General features: G+C 40.0%; 1 protein-coding gene across 3 annotated transcripts in view; it reads left to right on the plus strand.

Moving 5' to 3' along the window:
* Positions 1-12,913, plus strand: part of NTM (neurotrimin) — a 1,288,851-nt gene that overhangs the window by 1,193,127 nt on the left and 82,811 nt on the right. The window lies entirely within an intron of this gene.

Below are 12,913 nucleotides of genomic sequence, written 5' to 3' on the forward strand. Positions count from 1 at the left end.
ACTTTCAAAGTAAGCAGCTTAATGTGGTGTTTGAGTGTGTGTGTGTGTGTGAGAGAGAGACAAACAGACAAATGGACAGACAGAGGAGATTGTATGTGGTGGAGAAAATCAAACCTGTCTTCAGTACTTACTATGATAAGTTCTGGGGATAAAAATTCAAGTAAACAAGACAAGTCCCTTCCCTCAAGATGGGTACATTCCAATGATGGAAGATAACACATAAAGGGAAATTAAAAGGGAGAGGGAAGGCTATATACCAGGAGTAGAATCCAAGATTGGTAGGGGGAGATTAGCATAATTTCTGGAGTACAGGAACCATTGTATAAACAGGGCCAGGAGATAGCATGGAAACCTAGTTCTAGACAAACTAAGGTAAAGATTTTTCTGTAGCCATGCAACTGAGTAGAGGTAAGAGGCCCATGTGGGCACTGATACTACAACTTTGGGTTCCCATAGAATGTGCCTTACCCAACTGTGCTAACGACCATATCTCATCTTTGAGTCATCTACTTTTATCTACTCTAGTTACGTTCTCTTGTTACTATATCTAATCCCCATCTCTCTTTCCTCAGTGACTCTCAATCTACTCCTTAATTATTCCTTCCTTTCTCTGTCTCTGTCTGTCTCTCTGTATATCTCTCTGTCTCTGACTTTCTCAATTATTCAGTTATTTACAACTCAAGACTGAGTCACATTTTCCCCCTCTTTCCCCATTCTATATTGGTTTTCATAGCAGTTAAAGTGGGGACATTGGGAGTAGTAGAATTGGATAGAAGGAAAACAATCTACTCAAGCTGGTTTTGAGTGACTGAAATATAGATAGAACAGAAGCATCAGTAAGAATGCAAATGCTCAGATCCAACCCACAGACTCATCCCAACTCCAGCTCAAGGAGAACAGGAATAACTCCAGATTTCCAGAGTTGTCACCTGGGTTTTAGGCTCCCCAAAACAAAATGTGAGTTTTTCTCTGGCTGATTTTTGGCAGAAGCATCTGTCACTCTCCAAAATTTCCTTTATCATTGCAGCAAATTATTTAAACACTACCCACTGAACCCCATCTGTCACCATGCCCCACTGCTGTCAAGGCCTTGCCTCCCAAGTTCTTAGGAGAAACTTGCCGGCTAAGGCTCCATGCCAAACAACAGGGCAAATTAAATCAAAGCGCAGCTTCGGCACCCAGGGGGAAAATGCACATCAGCTTTGACTTATTGCATGGAGCACGCTTACAAGAGAGAAAGCAGCGGCTTTTGTCACTGCAAGGGGCCATGAAAAATGAATTAGGGCCTCTGCTGAGAGAGGGCATGGAGGAGAATCTTTCATTCTGAGATGCTGTCCTCTCTCACCTTGCAAGAAGCAAACAATAAAAGAAGAAATTGTGGTTGCTTGATGTCTCACCAAGGTTTGACTTAATCCTCTAGCACTCCTGGGTTAGAGGATGGAGAAGGAAGTGTAGGAGAGAGAAGGAATTTGGAAGTTCTGGTGGCAAACTACTCAAGGAATGAAGAATACAAGAACTCAGTTTTGGTGCTACTGAGATCTAAAGGAATACACCAACAGGGAGTTTGGGGTGGGGAAATAGGAATAAAAAGGTCAATACACACAATACACAACCATTGTATTCTGAGAGACATGGCCTACCTATTTTACTGTCATGATATTTCTAATCAATTGCTTACCTGTCCTATGAATGGAGCTGTCATGTACTGTAGATTTAGCTGTTGAGCCTTATGCCCTGGACCCATTTATACTCCGGAGAAGCATGGAATACAGGGACAGCTGGGCTGGCATTTCTAACCCAATACTTTACAGGGAGAGGTCTTGACTGGCGACAGTTTCTGAGCCTTTCAAGAGAGAATAGATGCTTGAACCATTTTGGATTAGAAATGGGAGTGGAAATAGAGTCTTATGCTGTGGGGAGGTGGGGAGATTCAAATGCATAAAACTTCATCCCAGCAACCAGGTGAAAGGACCAGGGACCAGATTGCCTGGGTCCTGTTACCATCTTGGCTGCTCATTGTGGATGCTTCAGTTTCCCATCTGAATCATTATATTACATAGCAATATACCAGGCGCTGTTCTTTGTCAGAGAGTAGTGTCCTAAGGTTTAATCACCATTTTAATGGTGTGAAGTGGCAATGAATGTCACTGTTCTGGATTTCATGCTCTATTTGAATTACAACAGGCTGTCACATATTTAAAACGCTCTTCCTAGGGGTTTCACAATATTGCCAAGACTTATCAGTTTTCTAAACGCTGATGGAAAAGGCACCAGCTCTGGGTTTCAGTGGCTGGCACATAGTAGTCACTTAATAAATAGTTATCAATAAATTAACTGAACACCTCATGACACAGCCCCTTTTCATGATTTCATGACTTTGGTGATCTTCCAAAGAACACTGGCTACTGTGAAGCCAGCCTAGACTCATGACCATGTTCTAGAGAGCCTCTTGCTCTGAAATGAACCTCTTTACCTCTCAATGACATCCGCCTAGCACAGCCTTGGGGCTGATGTTATGTTGAGAATAGAGCTGAAACTAGAGTAAGTGATCTGAATTATTCCCCAGGAAATTGAAATATAAGGTATACAAATTTAACACATGCACTTCTCCAGGATTAATTCCCCCTCTGTCAACTGAATTTATTGTAATTACTTCTGGTATTATTTTCATAGCATGAATTACAAAGTTGACTAGAGGGCAGGCTTCCTGCTGCTTGGCAGGGAGACCAAAATTGCTACTTATGGCTATGGTTTGGAAGAAGTATAACCCCTTGATCCTGCCCTTTTCAAATTTTTGACAGTAACCTTGAAATAATTCCTTCCAGCTCTATCAATCAATCAAATAACCAATATTTATTAAGTACCTACTTAATGCTTTGGATTGTGCTGGATTCTGGGAATAAATACAAGTACAAAGAATGAAACAATCTGTACTCAGAATGAGTTTATATTCTAATGGAAGAATAATCTAATGAATAATCTAATAATCTAAGAATAATCTAATGAATAGATCAACAAAAATTTACTAAGCACCTACTATGTGCCAGACACTTTGCTAAGGAAGTATGCATGTATGTGTGCATATACACACACAAATATATACATCCCTATGTATATATACACATAAAGTATAAGCACAAAGCTAATAACTTTGGCAAAGCAATTAAATTCAAGGGAGTTTGAGGATAATAATCCAAAGTATTTTGAGTGGTAGGAGTTGGGGGATCGGAAAAGGCTTCATGCAAATAATAATGTCTAAACTGCATCTTAAAGGAAGAGAGGAACTTCAAGGAAGAGAAGTGAAGAGGCATGGCATTTTAGCCATGTGGTCTTAGCAAGAAGGGCTACCTTTTTGTCAGAGGCTGGGGGGAAGGAGGAGAGAGTGGGGGATGATGTCAATGTATTTTTTGATGGAGAGAATAGGAGAAGAGAGAACTCAAATTGAATGACCTCAATTTTTTTTCCGTAAAGTAAAAGTTAAAGTCCTCAAGTGAGGAGATGGTAGAGGAAGAAAGGTTGCAGAGGAAGATGTGTGGGGGTTATCAGAAGGAAAGAGAAAGTTTGAAATAACTTCTGTGGGGACTGAGATAGGGAATCAATTAGGGAGGAATAAAAGGATAGTCTTGGGCCTGGTTGTGGCAGGATGACATGAATTTGTAATGTACCCAGTCAGCATGAGTGTGAGATTTCCTCTGGTTTTGTTCAGTGGCTATTGAGAAGGAGTGGACTAGGCAGATGGTGGAAGCAATCCAGGGCTGAGGTTTGGCAAGAGGAAAATTGCTATAGGATGTGCAGAAGATGAAGAGTTTTAGCCCACCTGCTTATTACATGTCCACCAATCAGGGCTGCTTCACTTATTGGATTTCCTTTCAGAGGGATTTAAAGTAATTCAGAATCTCCATTTGTGGTCCCTGAGAGAAACCACTGATCATCAATTTATTGATTATTAGCTAGCTTAATTAAGAAATTGATTATTAATTATCCAGAAACTCTGTTTCTCAGGATGGTTTTTCTTTTTTTGTGACAGAGCCAAATAGATCCCACATTTAACTGACCAGATGTCAGTTTCTAAATGTTCAATTTTACTTCTCTTTATGAGGTAATGATGCATTTAAGTAAGAGTCATCCCCGTTTTCACAGCAGGTGACAGTGAGAAGAATTGACATCCTATAGGGAGGTATATCCAACATGATGTGGTAAACCAAAACAAAACCCTCTCCAACTTTTTATTTCATTTGGCTGGAATACTCTTGCATAAGAAGAAGGAACCATTTTAAATGTAAATGTGGGTTATGAATGCTCCGTTCAATATTTCAAGATTATGTGCTTACTTCACTCTTCCTTCCACTTACAGAGATTGCCATCCACCCACCCATGACTTGGTAAATATTCCTCAGAAGTCTTCTTTAGCCAACGGCCAACATTCTAGTGATGGGCGTCTCTGAATTTAGGAAGACTGGTTCTTCAAGGGCAGATCTGGTCTAAAATCAGATCCATTTGTTTTCTTTCTCCTTCTGATCCTCATTCTTCTTGAAACATTTCCAGCTTTGTAGCATCTGCCTGTACTTCCGTGCCCTTAGCAAAGTTTTCAAGAACCCCAGTTGACTGCTATAGTATAGCAAGCATTTGGTGAAGGCAATCTGAATATGCCGATCCTATAAGGAGACATATCTTGGGGGTAAGGTACAAGGCCTCAGGGACAATGTGTGTAAACTAAAGCAGAAAAAGAAAAGTGGAAAGCAAGGTGTTTTTTTTTATTCAGCTGGGGTTCAAAAAGGGAAGTGATTAGGTGTAGGTTAGATTAGCTTCTGTAGCAACCAACAAAAAGTGCATCCGCTAATTAGATGGAAGCCAATAAGGAAAGGTTCAGAAATATGGAGGATGTTCAACAAACTGACTGTGAGATGTGTGACCAGAAGAAATACAGATCAGGGAGATTTCTATGTGGAGGAGACCGAAAGAATATTGCCACTTACGATAAAGGGGAGTGCTTGGAGGTACATTTCAGCTTAGACGCCAGGGAAACATCTGAAAAATAGCTCATACTTAACAGCATTAATTGTAGCTTCCTTTATATAGTGGTAGTTGTTGTTCAATCATTTCAGTTGTATCTGATTCTCTATCAGCCCAGTTGGGGTTTTCTTGGCAAAGATACTGGAGTACTTTGCTATTTCTTTCTCCAACTCATTTTACAGATGAGGAAACTGAGGCAAACAGGGTTAAGTGACTTGCCCAGGGTCACACAGCTATTAGATGAGGTAAGATGTGTCTTCCTGACTCCAGGGCTGATGCTTTCTCTACTCTTCCACCTCACTGCCTATGCCTTTACGTAGGACTTTATAGGTTACAAAGCATTTTTCTCACAACAACTCGATGAGTTGGGGAGTGCAAATTAATGTCCTTATTTTAAAGATGAGAAAACTAAAGAGATGATTAAAGAGATGAAGCAACTTGTTTATGGTCATATAGCTAGTGACTGTCAGAGTTGGGTTTGAATCTAGGTCTTCTGACAAGTCCAGTGGTCACTTCACTCTCGGAGTACAAGTCCAGTGGTATTTCTACTGTACTGTAATGCCTCAAGAAATCAAACAGAAAGGACTCAGTCTCCTCATTTATAGAGTATCTTATGGAATTTCAGAGTTAAAAGAGACTTTGGTAGCAATTTAGTCCAACCCATATTGAATAAATAATACCCACTACAACTCACGTAACAAGTGTTCATCCTGCTAATGCTTGAAAAGCTCCAATGAGGAGGATCCAACTTCTCTTGGTGTAGTACTTTCTACTTTGACAGCTCTAATTGTTAGACATTTCCCCTGACAGTAAATCTGAATAATTTACTTCTTTGCAACTCCCACCTTTCACTCCATGTTTTGCCTTCTGGGACCAAACTAATATATTTTCCACATGTCAGCCTTTCAGATACTTGAAGACAGAAGTCATGTAGCTCTAGGCTTGGCTATTCATAGGAACAAAGAGGCAACTAGAAGTTGAAACTGAAGATACCTACAAAAATCTGATTATTGTGTTAAGGAATTCCAGGCTGCAATGCGGAAAAAAGATTGTACATCCAATGTTTACCCTAAATAGCATCTATACGTATTCCATGCAGAGTTTGTGGCCCCAAGGCTTCCACTCGTTGCAATAAAAATGTTTACCCACTGGAGTGACTGAATTCATGTTGAACTGAAGACACAACAGAGTTGATGCAAGAGAGAGAAATAAAGAGGGGAAGCCTAGGGGGTATGACCCTAAGAAGCATTACCCCCGAACTTTTGCATATAAAAAGTCTCCTGTTTGATAGTGCCCTGGGGCAGTTTTTCAATAAGCATTTGCCCCATATTCTGAGAAAGGAACTTGAAGGGTAGCTCAAAGTCATTTACTCCCGTGTACTTTCATGGTGCAGGACCTCTTTCCAAGAAGACAAGCCACAGCATTTAACCTTGAGACACATTTAAGTTGATAGGGTTGTTACTTGTTCCCACAGTAGATTCTCCAAGACTGTATCTCCATGAAAATAGGCCTCTCCTTCCAACAATCTATAGGAGCGATCCTTTGAATAGAGGAATTTAGATCATTGGGGCGAGAGAAAGAGAAGAGAGAAGATTGGAATCTCTTTCATTTTTCTTTTTTCTTTGGTCAGACTGGTTAACTATGTCACTGGCTAGTTCAAACTGGCAATATTCAGAGACCTAGTTTTCGATGGAGACATCTCTGACATGTCTTTTAAGATTGAAGATTTGAGAAGAGAAGGCCGCACAGGCACAATAGAAGACAGAATGCTTGTACCTCATTGTCTGCAGAAGATAGAGGCTGCAGGCTGTGGTAGAATAGAAGCTGCCAGTCAAGCTGTTTTAATAGAATAGGAGGCAGATAGATTTCAATAAAAGAAATGAGCATAAATATTGTTAGTGGAAAGAAGGTAAAGCAAAAAAGAGCTTGTTTGACTTGTCACAGTGGGGAAACTTTTCAAGTGTTTTAATCCAGAAACTTCACAATAACAATGAGGCAGGTTCCTGAGCTCAATTTATGGACAAGGGAGTTTCTCCCTAGGAACCCATTAATGAGGGTCACAGTGGGAAAGAGCAGATAATAAATAGTATATAACCCTTCTCCACAGGCTTGATCCTATAACCCATAATGGGCCCATAGCATTGTGGGTGCCAGAGACAGTGTGGTGCAGAGGAAAGAGCATTGGGTATAGAGTCGGAAGACTTGAGTTTGAATCCTGGTTTTACCACTTACTATTACATGTACAACCTTGAATAAGTCACTTAGACACTTCAGGCCTCAGCTTCTTCCTCTATAAAAGAAGAAAGTTAGAGTTAGGTGTCTTTTAAGGTCCCTTCCAGATCTGTCTATGGTCTTATTGATCCTAAAGAGTTCATTAAAGGAAACCATGAGGTCATTTTTACCCTGATATATTCCAATTTGCTATCACTGTTCAGACTTTTTGGTGCAAAAATATAGATAATGGAAAGGACAAGAGCATCATGGACTGCTATCATGTGGACTCAAGCTGAGGATGCTCAACTTACCCCCAAATGAGAATGCCTAACTCCCAAACTGTGACCAGCTTTTAGGAACCAAAAGAAGGTGAAGCCAAAACTCACCAGCCTGCCATACTGAGGTGCAAGCTGTGTGCTTGTTAACACTCTGAACCATTTTTGGAGGCTTTCTAAGTTTATGTCCTGATCTATTTGTCTGTCATTTGACACCAGCTTTTCCTGAGGCTTCTTTTCATATCACCTCCAAACTGGCACACCCAAACTACTTCCCCATGTGGAAGAGCAGAGCTAAGTTTGGTTATCACCATTAATCTATTTCTCTAAGAAAGGCCTTAGCGTCTGTTCTGCTCTCTTCCCTAAAGGGAAAAGTCTTTGAGGGTTTTAGGCTGGAGAAATATTATTTCCTAATATACCTAGAAAAACTAAAAGGAGGTTTTCTTTTTTAGCATGCTTTCACACCCATTACTGGCATAGCCCACTTAATGTTTCCCCAGCCAATGTAATTTCCCTACAACATGAACATAACATAACCAAATGTTTAGTATCATGCCTTCTTAAGAGCTTTACCTAGTGTGACATTTCCATTTTGAAAATAAGGAAACTGAGGCCCAGGGTGGTTAAGGGACTTCAGTCAGATACATCTCTTAGAAGTGGTGGAGCTGGTCAGAATTTGAACTCATTTCTTCTGAATCCAAACACCATGGTACCATGTTTCCATGACTGAATGAATGACAATCATTCAGTAAGTTCTTTCTCTGTGTGCTATGCCGATTATAAATGAACCATTTTTACTGATTATTTTTTTCATTGTGCTAGATAGCAAAGAGGTCTGTTGTCATGAATATAGTCCTTGAAATGAAGCCTGTGGAGGCAACAAAGCTGACCTAGTCAACTTAAACGTATTGCTGCTTCTTGCATTCTTTGGGAGAGTTGTTTATCCATGGGAGAACATACAAATGAATGACCATGAAATTAAAGGAAAGAAATTGAATTTCAAAGCAATTGTCCCCTGAAATATTGTTTTTACCTAATACAACGTTCTGATAGAGGAAAAGAAAAGGGACTTGGGGATTAAATCTGTGATTTCATTGTTGTAGGGTAACTTGTGGGAAGGAAAATCCTTTTATTAGTATTAATTAACACCTGCTCTTCAATGTATAGTCTTAGAGAATTGCCTTAGTCATTAAGAGGCTAAAGGACTTTCCTAAAGTCAGAGAGTTAGTATGTGTCAGAATTAGGCTTGAACCTAGGACTTTCCTACTTGGAGACAGCTCTTGATCCACTATCCTACACAGCTCTAGAGAACATATGAATCCCTATTACCAGTAGGTCAATCATGCCTACATTTGATTCTAGCTTGCTTTTTTGCCCTTTGTAAATCCATGTCCCCTTGAATTGGCTCTAGGATTAGTCATATTCTTATTTTTAAATGCCCCTTTGGCTTGGCTTTGTCTATAACATTTCTGACTTTTACTTTGACTTACCTATCTATGGTTTCTGCTTTTGACAGGGTTCTAGTTCTCACCTTCTACCTCCCTTTCTCTTCTTGTATTTCCCATGAGGGTTAGGTCCCACCCTGAAAACTGAGGCAAGCTGTATCTGGCTTGAGCCATCAACTGCCCTAGCTGTTGACTCAAATTTTTTAAGCAAAGCTCATTCAGACATATCCTATTAAATTATAACCATTGCATTTAGATATTATTCCTTGCAAAGTGCTTACATCTCTATTATTTTACTATTCAGTTCTCATTTCATCCTCATTAGAGAAAACCATCAATATTTACCAACAAATGAATGATTCTTCATGTTAACCTTTAGTTCTTATACTAGAACCATAACAAAGAAGGAGGAGGTTTTCTTTTTACAGTGTCATCTTAGGTCCACAGCCTAAACATCCAGTTTCAACTGTTTTTTCAGGTTCTTCGTTGTGGATTGCAACAAACAGCCAATCAAGGAGCATTTAATAAGCTCCTACTACTTTTCGGCTCAGTGGCATGGTGGATAGAGTGCTGAGCCTGGAGTCAGAAGAGTTCAAATCTGGCCTCAGATACTTACTAATTTTGTGACCCTGAGCAAGTCATGTATCTCTGTTTGCCTCAGTTCCTTATCTCTAAAATGAACTGGAGAAGGATGTGGCAAATCAGTCTAGTATCTTTGCCAAGAAAACCCAAATGGAGTCACAAAGAGTTGAACACAAGTGAATAACATCGGAACACTTTTCAGACACTAAGCACTGAGTATACAAAGAAAGAAAAAACAAAAATAGCCCCTGTCCTCAGGGAATCCATAATTTAATAGACTGACAATATTCAAACAGTTCTGTACAAACATTATTATTTACAGGAAAAACTGGAGATAGCCAACGTGGGGAAGGCACTAGCATTAAGGATGATCAAAAAAGACTTCTTGCGGCAGGTGGGACTTTAGCTAGGATCTGAAGAAAGCCAGGGAAACCAGGAAGCAGAGATGAAGTGGGAAAGCATTCCAGGCATTGGGGGCTTCCAGGAAGAATGCTCAGAGTTAGGAGATGGAATGTCACATGTGAGGAACGGTAAGGAGACTAACTCACAGGATGGCTGAGTGAATGGAGCAGAATAAGGTATAAGAAGACCAGAAAGGAAGAAGAAGCCATCCCAGCATATATTCATCAATTACAGTGGGGGTAAAAAAATCCTACCCTGAGAAATTTGGGGGTATGAGATATATATGCACAGGCAAATGATGAACTTTTATCTTAGTTACACATTCTACTTGGCATAGTTAAACACAGAAGCTTGGTTTTGACAGATCTAATCCAGTTGACCCCCAGATGACAGATAATTGGAAACACCATGTCCTTTCTGATACTTCGTTTTTTTTTTTTCACTTAGCACCCAGTACACTCTGAAGGCACTTAATACATAATTTGTGGATTAGAATGTTTTGATTATAGAACACAGATGTAGAACTGGAAGGGACCTCAGAAACTATCAAATCAAACTCCCTCATTTTACAAGTAAGGAAACTGAGGCACAAGGTACTTAAATGACTTGCATAAGATCACATAGGTGGTGATGATTAGCGTGGATCTGAACCCAGATCCTCCAAATGCATTGCTTTTTCCAGCGTGTCATCCTGACCCCCCTTAAAGTTACAGCGCCAGTTTAGGGGTACAATCATGTTCTTCCCAGACACTTAAAACTGAGGTAGCTAATCTAGGCTCTGAATTATATGACCAGAACCTCCCTAGTTCCTTTTATTCCTATTTCCCCTCCAGAAATCATGGTTCAATTCCACCTAAAGCTTCTTTCCTCGTTCTGTTTGAATGCTTTTTAAGTATAATTCCCTTTCACATGGCCCTCAGGCAGTACCAGGGTTCCTGCCCTCCAGTTCTCTTGTTGCTCCATCTGTCCTTGAGTGTTCCCATCTCTTTCTCCAAATATAGATATGATTGCAAGGCAATGACATTTGTATCAGCATTATTCAAGGCCTTCCCAAACAGGGGTGCCCTCAGAATACTTCAGTAAAGGGGAGAGAGTTCATCACATACTGTAAGACAAATATTTTTCACCATTTTTTTTATAGATGGAGGAACTGAAGGACAGAGAATTTAAATGATCTGCCCAAAGTCATTCAGAAAGTTCACCTGACTCCTAGCTAGAACTTATTCCCTTATCACACTACCCTTATCTAGACCACAGTGAACAAGGACCTTGACATTTCTGCTTCATGCCAGGGGACATTGACCTAACCTGTTTATACTTGATGGGGAAAAATGTATAAGTATGTCCACTTGTGATATGGAGTGGTGCAAATATCATCTGTTCATACTTGCCTACTTTGTGCCGGGTACTGTGTTATAAAGCACTTTATACATATTAACTCACTCGATCCCCACGACAATTCTGGGAAGTAGGTGCCATTATGATCCTCATTAAAAAATTGAGGAAATTGAGGCAGAAGGTGGCTAAGTGATTGCTTAGGGTCATACATAGTAAGTTTCTGAGACTGAATTTGAACGCAAGTCTTTCTGACCCTAGACCCAGCTCTCTCTCTACTGTACCACCCGGCTGCATAGGTGTTAATATGTCTCCATGTGTTATGAGGTGATATAGGTCTAGTATGGTGGGGGAAATTATAACTGTCTATGTGTGTTATGGTTACACAGTAATCATACCTGGTTAACTAAAGAAGACTAAGGAGTCTATTTGTAGATTTAGCTGCATTGACCTCCTGTTAGAAGCCTCATGATTTATTTATTGAACAAAAATATTAAGGGATGTTAGACCTCATTAGGGAATGTTTGGCGTATCAAATATGTGATTGAAACAACGAAGAGCACTTGTTAAATGAACGGTGTTCCATTTCCCTTGCCTAGCAGATCAAAGTCATTCTCCCTTTAGCAGCATGTGGAGTCTTCATGCAGATTCAGTAGATGAAAGACCAGAGGAAAAAGTTCAGTAGCAAAAATAATTAACTCACAAGATATCAAGTCACTTATCCTACATAGCCAGTCAACCAGGGAAGCTCCTGCTAAGACAATATAGTGTTTGGACAAACATAATTTGATACATTTCTACATTTTCCAGTTTTGTTTTCATAACCAATTTTTCAATGCTTTCCAACTTGCTTCAGCTGTATCCCTCAGTGCCCCTAAATATCCTGGCATGTTTTCCTGCCCCTTTTGCCCACCTCTTTCAATTCTAAGTCCTCTCCCTAACCATTCCCTTAGGAGAATCTTTCACAGGTTTATCAACTAGATTTCTCTCTCTTCTTTTCTTTATATCTTAGTAGTTTGACATAGAAAAAATTCAGGAGACATAGTTTCTAGTTAATTCATCATATTATTAATCATGCTTGCAGATAATTAATAAAAGGGGTCAGTGACACTGTGGAATGACTAAGACTCCTCATGGAACCCACTCAACATTTAAATGCCCTAGGAAGAGTGCTCCTGAGGGTGGCAATTAAGTCTAATTGGTTAACAATTAATGAGAAGAATTCATCTTATAATGAGAGGTGGAGCCTTTCTAAAGAGGGGCTGGGGGGCATGACTTTGATCACTCTCACTCCCAGACCATTCCCAGCCTTGGGCAATCTAGACAAAGGCTGTACCTCCAGCCAAACCTGAGTAGAACACCCTGGGTCAAAATTCACCCTTCTGATGTCTCTCACCCAGGATCAAAGAGCATGTACCCAGGGATTTGGGCAATGTCATTCATCAACAATGTCTGTCAATTCAATGTCCTGAACAACCTACAGGTTTCTGGGGAGAAAAATCCTAGTTCTAATTCAACAATCAATTATTAATATGAGAGAAATAATCATTTCTCTTAATAGAATGTTAGCTCCTGGAGGGCAAGAACTATTGCATTTCTGTTTTGAATACTCAGTGCGCAGGACAATGACTGGTACATGGAAGGGGC

Source organism: Notamacropus eugenii, chromosome 5, assembly GCF_028372415.1.
Source record: "Notamacropus eugenii isolate mMacEug1 chromosome 5, mMacEug1.pri_v2, whole genome shotgun sequence".
NCBI classification, from domain to species: Eukaryota; Metazoa; Chordata; class Mammalia; order Diprotodontia; family Macropodidae; genus Notamacropus; species Notamacropus eugenii.